We start from the raw sequence: 10,698 nt of genomic DNA, 5'->3' as shown, positions 1-10,698 counted from the left end.
TGAAACAAGTTTCTGTAGATTTTTTTTTTTGACACCAGTTTTTGTTCTCGATGGAATGCTGCAATGCGTTCAGCACCCTCATTCAACAGACTAATTAAGTTACAGACAAACCCAGCAGGATTAGACAGAGATGGCTGACATTCTTATGTAATTACCATCTTAGTTATTCTCCACTCAGACATTATTCCAACACTAACCTGCTCCCCAGTTCCACAATTAGCCTGTTCAGGTATTTTCTTAGAAAAGTAATGAATACCACAAACCTCTGCCTGTAAGCTCTGTCTGTAGCACTAGGTGAGAGTGCATTTACACTTTTCACACGTTGTTTGAACATTATACTAGTCATAGGACCTAAGAACCTTTAAGAACCATAGCAGAAAGAAAGCAGTCACCCTATATCTTGTGCAACTGCAAAAAAAATCAAACAAAAAAACAAAAAAAACCCCAGAATGTTTCCTGTCAGTTGATTCCTTTAGTTTTGTGAATGATAGTTTCCAAAAGATGAATCTGTTTCTGCTTCTCTCTGTTTCCTCACACCACCCCTTCCCTTGATGACCCAACAGTGAAAACATTTACTGACTGTGGAGTGAAGTCCTGAAGTCTTCTGCAGTGAATATGTGAAATGAAACTGATATTACTTTGATATTTAAGGTTCCTATAGTCATCTTTGTACATCATTGTCAAGCGTGTGTATGTATATGGTGCGTGTGTAAGAGTCAACACAGCGGAAAAGCCTGGCTGTACTGTTGAGAGTAGTGACATAGGTTGGATTTTTGGAGTATGAGATCATATCCTCACATCTCTAAACAGAGGAAGATAAGAGGAACTCCCTCTCTCTTGCTCTCTCTCTCTCTCTCTCTTTTCCACTTTGTCACTTTCTGTCTGTGAACATATGCTTTTTTTGGGGGGGGGGGGGGGGACAACCTGGTTGCACAAATGTACACACCCCTTTATAATAGGGCATGTGAATGTGCTAAAAATTGACCAATCGTATTCAAACATTAAATGTTCCATGGGACACCGTGAAGCCACCAATAAGTGGAGAAAATGGGGTACCACAGTAATATTACCGGTATCAGGATGTCTGCAAATGTATATAGTTGTGCGGCATGGTGGCACAGTGGGCAGTTCCTGGGATAGGCTCAGGATCTTGTTTTTTTTGTTTTTATACTGTATTAACACCCCCAACAGGGTTTTAGATCGATGGTACTCAGGGTGTTTTCACACTCGGTCCTTTTAAGGGGTCTAAGCACGGTTCGCTGGATTTTTGGCCCACATGTGAACATAACCTTGTACTCCAGTCATGTCTGATAAAATGATAACAAATGCACATGGTCATCTCTGCCTGAAATGCAATGAACAGCAGCTACACTAATCCTTCTCTAGTTGTTTCCTGTTCCTACCTCTGGATGTATCTACCATCCCGAGGTAATCAGTGAATGTGCCAGCTTCAGCTCAGAACCAGCCTCTATGGAGAATCCAGATGACGGCCAACCCCTGCGAAGACTGGATGATACCAACATCTAATCGTCACAATAACGAGTTCTACATGTTGCTCCTGGGGTAGCAGTGGGCCTGAGCCGTCCTAGTGTCCTGCTTCTGGAGTTCTCGTCGCTTGGAGGCCAGTCACTGTTGCTGAGGATGGCCCCATATGGACAGCCTGGGGACACTTGGAAGCTGTGGAGATGGCATTGGGCTTCAATTAATGCGGGCAGTTCCGGTGCGGTGTCCTGGGAATGTAGTTGCGGTGACGGTTTTGGACAACAATTGCACAAACAGACTTTGTGCTCGGGTCTCCATCTGTGGACAGTTCATGATTTCAGCGGAATGTTGAGACTGTGGTGATTGTCCTGTCCTGATTACACAGTTGCATTCTTTGTTTTATCATATAGCACACAGTTACAGAAGGGAATTATTTATAATTACACTATCGGGTGTCACGCAGATGAGAATGGGCTCCCATTTTGAGTCTGGTTCCTCTCAAGGTTTCTTCCTCATGTCATCTCGGAGTTTTTCCTTGTCACCGTCGCCTCTGGCTTCCTCATTAGGGATACATGTATCAAATTTAAAATTGAGATCTGAAATGTATATATTTCTGCAAAGCTGCTTTGAATGTCCATTGTGAAAAGTGCTATACAAATAAAACTGAATTGAATTGAATATTTTGCCCTGAATGTTGTGCCTATCATCTTTCTGTAGAGAATGACGACAACGACAGCAATATGGATGAAAGTTCCAGATCAAGCGTTCATGTGTCTGCAGTAGAAATCGATGATGAGGGGACTTCAAGCAGTCATCCAGTTGAAGCGAAGAGAAAAGGCTGCAAATCCAACCAAGAAGAGAAGAAAAGTTCTCTACAGCAAATTACCACTTGGATTTCATCAGTCCTCGGACAGCAGAAGAAAGACCATGAGCTGGAATGAGAGCGTTAAAAGCTCCAAATGGAAATGGAAGAGAGGCGACACCGTGGACAGACAGAACATGATCGGGCTATTATGAGGATGCTATGTCAAGTGATGAGCTCAGCTGTAACGCACACTTTTCCGCCTATGCACACACCATTGTACCCCGGTGAAATGGCCTCTCAAACCCATCCAATCGAAGAACCATCTTAACATAATTTGAGTGAAATACACCAACCAAGTGCTTCAGTTACTAGTCAAGGAGCCCATAGTACCAGCAGTAGCTAGCAGACACTGTCTTCTGTCTTGCATGAATTGAACAGCTCTTGAATTTTCCTTGATGTTGTTTTCATTTGTTGTAAGCGAGTTCTTGAGAGGAATCCTTTCTCCACTTGCTAACACACATGACCAGACAATTTTAGCTTTGTTTCTACAGAGGTTACGTGATTTGCGGTAACTTAAAATGTCCTAACAGCATATACTGAAGCTCATTTATATTGCGTTTAAAATAATTCATATTTGTCGGCGTGTTGTTTTTGTTTATATTTCGACAAATTCTTCGCTGATGTTTTGCAATTTTACAATGCACTGTGCCAATAAAGTGCTTTACAACAGTTTAAACAGTACAGAGTTTTATTTGGAAAAAGAAATGCTTGTATAATTATGTATGTAACATGTTTGCCAGTATTTATCACGGGGGAAACAGATGTTTGTTGATATTACATCTAAAGCATTTCACAATTAAAAATTTTAAAAAAAAATAAAAAAAAAGCAATGTTTTGCCAAAGGAACTGCTGAACATTCATGCATACAAAATTATAGACACAAATCAAGCCTATTTTTAAGATGTACATATTTCCATTTTTATAACTCATTTCCATCAAATTGAATGATGTAAACTTTACACCACACTCAACCACTTATAGCTGAGCAACAGGTTCATCGTCTTCTGTGTTGGCTACTTCTGTTTCATCATCATCGTCATCTCTCACATTTGGCTCCAATGCTTCACTTCTTCTCGCACATATATTGTGCAGAGTGCAACACGCGGCAATTACTGCGTCGATGATGTTGGTGCTGTGAACGTTCCTTTCCAGCAAACACAGCCAGCGAGCTTTCAGTCTACCAAAAGCCCGTTCAATGTACATTCTTGCTCGGCTTAATCTGTAGTTGTACTGCGTTTGAGCTTGAGTCGTACCTTGTCCGTCTGCAAATGGCGTCTGCAACCATGGCAAAAGAGGGTAAGCAACATCACCTATGATTGTTAAGGGTACAGGTACACCCTGAAAATCCTTAGGCCGTGCTGGAAAAAGCCTCCCAGACTGTCGTTTTCTAAAAACACATGCGTCATGCACCTTTCCAGGCCATCCAACATTAATATCCCAAAATTGTAGCTTATAGTCCACATCAGCCTGCAACAGTACTGAATAAAAACCTTTGAGATTGTAGAAATGTGCTATTATGGGCACATGGGTGCCATCAATGGCTCCAACACACTGGGGGAAACCCCATTTGTCCCTGAAACCATTAACAATATCTCTCAAATCATTTCCTTGTGACACTTTAATAAACTTTGGCATCAGAACTTGTACAATTGCATGCATGACTGCTCTTGTAATTATGCATACAGTAGAGATTCCTATCCCAAACAGGTGATGGTCCGATACTCTGTGTTAGTAGATAGTCTCCACGAAGGCACTGCGACCCGATTCTCCACTGCTAAAGGTTTCCTCTAGCATGTTGTGGTCCTTTCGAGATGAGGTCTTAGTCCATGGCATATAAACAGGAATGTCTGTCTGCTCATCCTGAAGTTTCTGTGCCAATCAAAGTCAGACCAAGACTCAGAGCTCTCCCACCAAAGTCGTGATCGATTTCTGGTCCAACAGGATCTTTAAAAATATTCAACAGGAAACGGTTATATGAAACTGTGATGTAAAATAGTAAGGTATTTAGCTCAAAAGTTTATCAAACCATGTGATATGAGTTAGAAAAGTAACCTTTGAGGAGATAGCTCACTTGTCAGCATCATGGGTGACGTCCCAGAGATAAACAATGTTGCTTTTGCAGGAGTTGTTTTCGCCATATTTTTCTTTTTCTTTTCCTTACCCTCTGCATTTGTTTTTTTGCGTTGTGCTTTGATTTTTTTTTTTTTATTATTATAAATTGTGTTCTCTATTTCTCTTTTGTCATTTTAAAAACATATCGTACTGGAAAGTTAGCGCATGTTTTGGGTCGGCCATCTTGCATGATATTGCAATACCCACAATGCACAGCACCGCAAGAGGACTAGGTCTCAAAAAGGAACGGTATGAACACAAAGAGGTCTGAGAGCCCATTACGGCCGAAGTGGACCAAAAAAGTACCCGAGACCTCTTTCAGGGACAGGGAGAGTGTGAACATGAAGAAAACTGGGTCCTTTTTTACTTGGTGCACCTCTTGATCCACTTCAAGGGGTCTGGGTTCGGTTCTTTTAAAGACGACTCAAGTGTGAAAACACCTTCAGTCCCAGATCTAGTGAACTGACATGAGGATGTGTTTTCAATAAAGACTACATAGCACCTCTGTAAGTCACTCTGGTTAAGGGCTTCTGCTAAATTCTTTAAACGTAAATGTAAAGTCATTGAAGATATTGCAACACAAAAACCTCGTCTAAGCTCCTGGCTGAACATTGATTCCGGTGTGAATATTAACTCTATTAACTACATTGACAGGTTCATACTTGCAGTGTGTTTCCAACCCTGTTACAACTCAAATGAAATAGAAAGCGATACACAATGCAGGAATTAAGTCGTTTCAATCCATGCGTTTGTTTCTGTCAATTAAGGTTTTATTTCAGGTTTCTGTTTATAACTGAAACCACTGCAAGCTGCGAACCATGTGAGGATCTGTACAATTCGAATATCACACAGACCGATATGCACAGAACCAGCTGATTCAGCTTATAGTGGTTTCATTATAAGCAGTTGTTGAATGAAATACTGAACTCAACTAGAAATTAAAAACACTGAGCAGTGATTGGCTAAAGACAGGTCATGTTCTAGTCACTAATTCAAACCAGCCTTCATGTATAACTAATAACCTTCAGCTAAAGGTAAACTTCCACAAACTCTAAAATATGTTCAGCCTTCTTCAGCACTACGTCGTCGATGGGAGTATGTTCTGAACATAAATTGTTTTCTACACAGCTGTCCCAGCCTTGGTTTTTGGCCTCCAGTTCACCTGACTGATTTACTATTTTTGTTCTCATCCAGAGCAAAATCACTGGGTTCTACAGATGCCGGCCTAGCCCTGTTTAATTCATGAGAAGAGCCAATCCCGACCTGTTTCCTTTGCCTCCAGTGTCAGTGCTTTGTAACAGTCAGAAAGTTTTCCACAACTGAAAAACTTCAGGACAAAAGACTTCGGCTTCTCAGGAACATGACAAGCTGCATTGTTTTTGTCTTATTATCTTCGAGAGAGAGAGAGAGAGAGAGGGAAAAAAAGAGGAGTCTGGAGAGGAAGCAGCTGTTTTAAACTGCTCTAATACAAGTGATAACAGGAACTGAGTTGGTTTTTAGACGTTCCACAACATTAAATATAACTATGCACAGATCACGTTTATAAAATGTCAGCAAGTTGCTGTGGTATAAGAGGAAATAGTGGTTTGGGATGTGCTGTTATTGAAAAAGAATCCTCTTCTGGGTGATAACAGTAACTCACTTTGCACCTGGTTGCATCACACGCCGTCACTGATTAATTGATTATTTCCCGATAGTAGCATGCCCTGTCATGTTTTATTCTTAATTTATTACTAGATATGAAAAAATCACTAGTTAATGAAAATTTGTCAATTAATAAATATTTATAAATGATAGTTAAAAGTTTTTTTTTTTTGTTAAATTAGACAAAACAATTAAATATTGTTATATTTAAGTGTATTTGGCTTAAAGAAATTGATTTATCAACTTAAAAATTTTGAGGTAATTAGTTTCCTCAAATTTTTGGAGTTAAATGAACTATCCGGTTTTACAGTGTAGTTACGTCAAATGTTGTAGAATGTCCGCGGAACAAGTTAGTTCCTGTTATCACTTGCGTTATAGCGGCCATAAATAGTTGTTCCCTCACCAGCTGTTCTCTTTATCCTCTCTTGAAGTTAATTAGGCAAAAATGCAGCTTGTTATGTTAGAGAGAACCCACAAAACGATCCTGAAGACTTTCCTGTGTCAGAATGAAAGAAAAAAAAATGCTTTACCTCTGACGGTAACAGCACTGTAAAAACACTGACACTGGAGACTCCTTCCTAAAATGCTAAACATCATAGAAACCGTCACCATGTCGACGACTGCACATAGTGTCTCTGTGTAAATTGTTGTTGAATGAATATACACCTTGCACCTGGAACTACCATCAGAGCTGTTGTTGTAGAAGATGAATTACCTCCTGCTGACCAATCAGAATGGAACAGTGTTAGGATGAACTTAGGTAACACCATCTGCTTTTACACTATAGAGATCACATTCCAAGCTTCATGGTCATAGATTCAATTTATGCTTGCGAGCAATTAGAAGGCATACCAATCTTATCAGCATTAAAATATGTGCTATGAGTGTGGGATTGGCCCTGATGAGGACGAGGTGACATGCCCACACTGCCCAGTATACAGTAAAGCTTTGATCTGGAGATTATTGAAGAGGGGGTGGATGCAATGTGGGTTGTGGACGTGCAGACTTGGGTGGTCTGAGAAGATCTGCGATCTTTCTGAGAAATTTTGGTGCTGCACTCTTTTTGGAATTTTCTAATGAAGAAATTGCACATTTGGCTTGTAATGTAAGCAGTGAGGGCCTGCACTAGAGCAGATGTCTTATCAATAAAACTGGGGGAAGGCAGATTCACTCCCATACTAGCCAAGAAAATCTTTCAGCCTGAGGCAGCAGTACAAACACTTAAGGAATTGACGCATACCTTGCTGTTGATAAGCACCCTATACAAAATGCAAGAAGACCCAATCTTTACGCAAAACACCCTCTATCATTGCTCAAACGCAATATCTGTCATTCTACAAACACTGATCTGCCCACATGCCTGAGACAGAAATCCCACGTTTACCAGTAATCTTCCCATGACTAACAAGTACCAGGGAGTAATAAATTCTCTGCCCTTGCTAACATTCGACAACCATGGGCTCCTCTATGCAGCTGACTGATGATCTGAAAATGTACCTAACTGATACCTACAAAGCAGGGAATGGTTATAAAAAAGATATCAAAGCTCCAACTTGTAAATTTCCACTGTCTGAAATGTCAGATTTGGAAGATGAAGAAAGCTTTTAAACAAAACTACTGGGCAGAAAGGTAAAGCAACCCCCCCCCCCCCCTTGCACAAATATGATCTGCATGGAAGAGTCATCAGATGCAAACCTTACCTGCGACCTCATCACAAAAGTAAACATCGGAAGTATGCAAAACAATATCTAGATAAGTCAGGGCCATTTTGGAAACAAGCGCTGCGGACTGATGAAGTAAAAACAGAACTCTTTGGTTATAATCACCAAAGGTGCGGTATGTTTGGAGAAAAATATGAATTTGATGAAAATAAACATCCTGCTAACTGTTAAGCATGAGGGTGGCTCTACTATGCTTTGGGGTTGTGTGACAGCCAATGGCACAGGAAATACTGCACAGATAGATGGAAAATGGATTTTTAGTAAATATCAGCAAAATCCTGGAAGTAAAAAAAACTGTAGCTGAAAAGAGACCGGCTTCTACAACAGAACAATGTTCTCAGGAGATCTCAGAAAAATGATTGGTAGGAGCAGGACCTCTGTAGGGTTTCTCTTGGGATAATTTCACCACAATTACTATTTTAACCCCCCCCCCCGCCAGTTTTTACGTTTTCATTTGAAAAATCGACAAACTATGTTATTTGGTGAGGGTGCCCAAACTTTTGCATACAACTTTATGTTCAATAATGGGCTAATAAAATAAGGCTTTTGGTAATTTCTTCCAGGAAACACTCAGGGTGAAGCTTAACTAAAACATTCCCACACAACAACCACTTACTGCTCATATAAGGACTAATAATAACTGATACCCATTGGAAAATCTATTCTGATCTCCTCGACAAGGTCAGCTCAGAGGAAGTCTTAAACTCTTCCCACCACCAAACTCTGAGAAGCCCTCTGCAATTTGGGAGACAGTTTCCACTTTTGCTAACACGGTCATTTAAAGGTTTGTGAGGTCTAGCTGATACAGACCCAGTCATGTGAAGGAGAGAGAGGGAGGAAGAAGAGGAAAGGAGTAAAGGGTCTCAGCTGCCATGCTCTTTCTGATCCCTGTTCACTACTTCCCAGGACTTTGGCTGTCCCTCTGGGGAACTCTTTCCCTTACAACTATGGACACAGCCTCCATATCAGGAAATGTCTCATCACTATGACCTACATTGTGCTCTGCTCATGTTATATTCTTTTGGCTGGGCAGGACGTGTTTGATTTGTTATGAACGATTATAATTTATCAACATGGAGGTACTTCCTTCAGAATTTAAAATCATAACCATCCCTGACATTTTCAAACAATCAGATACATACTGTACAGTGGGGCCTGCATCGCACTTATTGTTGACTGTTGGCGTCTTTGATATTTATATAAGCGTCTGTAAAGGCAATTGTAACAGGAAGTTTAAGGGGTGTGTGTTTTGATTGGACCTGTGACTGGAGTTTTGTCTCCTGGTTCGGAATGTCACTAGTGTAGAGGAAATTAGAGCAAAAACGGTGGCTGAACTGTATGCCCCTTCAATATAAATAGTAGCAGGGGTGGAAAATATTTGAGTAATTGTACTTTGTTACTACGCCTAAGTATTATTTATACTTTACATGAGTTGAAATGGAATACTTAGTACTCTTACATAGTTACAAACTGGGCTTAGTTTAGCACCTAATCAATCCAGTTCATGAATGTAAAACAGTATCCACTGAAGTAACAATCAAGGATCATGCCAAGTCATCACCTGGAGTGACCTTCTCATGCTATACAATGTAATTAATGTTATAGCTATCTGCGTGAAGCTGCAGGGTTGAGTTTGTGGATGAACGCCCCTGGCCCTACTTCAGTAAAATGTTTGAATATACCGGCGTAAACACCTACTCTTATCAAATGAGGTGTCTCCTTTGCCTCTCTAGAAGGCATGAACTGTCACATCTCATTTGAAAAGACATGTTGAGGTAAGTTTAGCTAATTTGCTAACATAAACTGGATATATTTAACATTATCTGGACATATTTAACAAAGTTAGTCTGTTTCCTTAGCTAATGCCAGGTTAGACTAGCATCCATTCCGGTAGCTAACACAACTGGCTAGTCTGCAAGTCAGATTCTAGCTAATGGTAAATATTGGTTATTTACATCGTTATTTAATTTCTGATTAATTCATTAGCATACTATGTTTCGTTAGGCATGTATATATATCTAGCGAACAAAACAGTGTAGTTACTTTGTATTACTTTGTAATTTAAATTACTTTTCATATGAAAACATCACAACTTTATTTTTCGCAGTTAAAAACTTTATACTTTCACTTAAGTATAATTTCTCAGTACTTTTTCCACCCCTGAATAAGAGTGAAGAAAAAGAGTGAATAATATTATCGTGAGGGACATCTTGATATTTAGATTGACATGTATTTAATTGGCTGATACTTTTATCCAAAGTGACTTACACAATCCAATCCAAGCAAACGCATGATAGTTATGGTCAGAATCATAACTACTGAGCTTCCACTGGCCTCATATCGACGACGTTGCGGAAATATGAATATATATCTGTGAGAAAAGGTTTGTGCACCCTTTGGGAATACAGTATATGCCGTCTACATAAATTGCTTCTCTATATAATCTTATCTTCATTTAATAATTTTAATAATAAAAGTAAATACAGTTTGAAGTGGATTCCAAACAATAAATCATTGGAAGGGCACTCTGTAGATTGCAAATAATGCGAGCTAAAACCTGTGGTGATATCAGCATTTCACAGCTTCGACATCCAACCGGTGGAAGCCATTAGTTAGCTGACGATGTCACAGATGCTCTGTAGTGAATATTTGTTGAGTTAAACATGCTGCTAGAGCTTATTGGTAACACTCAGGATAGTGAGTAATGGACATTTTTGCTTGAGAGCTTACAATGTAGCTAGAAATAATAATGAATTCATATGAGCTACCTAGCTAAAGTTACCTTTCTTTATACATATATATGGTTGATAAATGAGGTGGTGTTCAGTAATTGTTCAAAAATGCATTCCTCATATATAGAACATTTCGTGTCAG

This window comes from Ictalurus furcatus, chromosome 19 (genome assembly GCF_023375685.1).
Source record: "Ictalurus furcatus strain D&B chromosome 19, Billie_1.0, whole genome shotgun sequence".
Taxonomy (NCBI): Eukaryota; Metazoa; Chordata; class Actinopteri; order Siluriformes; family Ictaluridae; genus Ictalurus; species Ictalurus furcatus.
The sequence above is the reverse complement of the archived record's forward strand: the minus strand, read 5'-3'. Positions refer to the sequence as shown.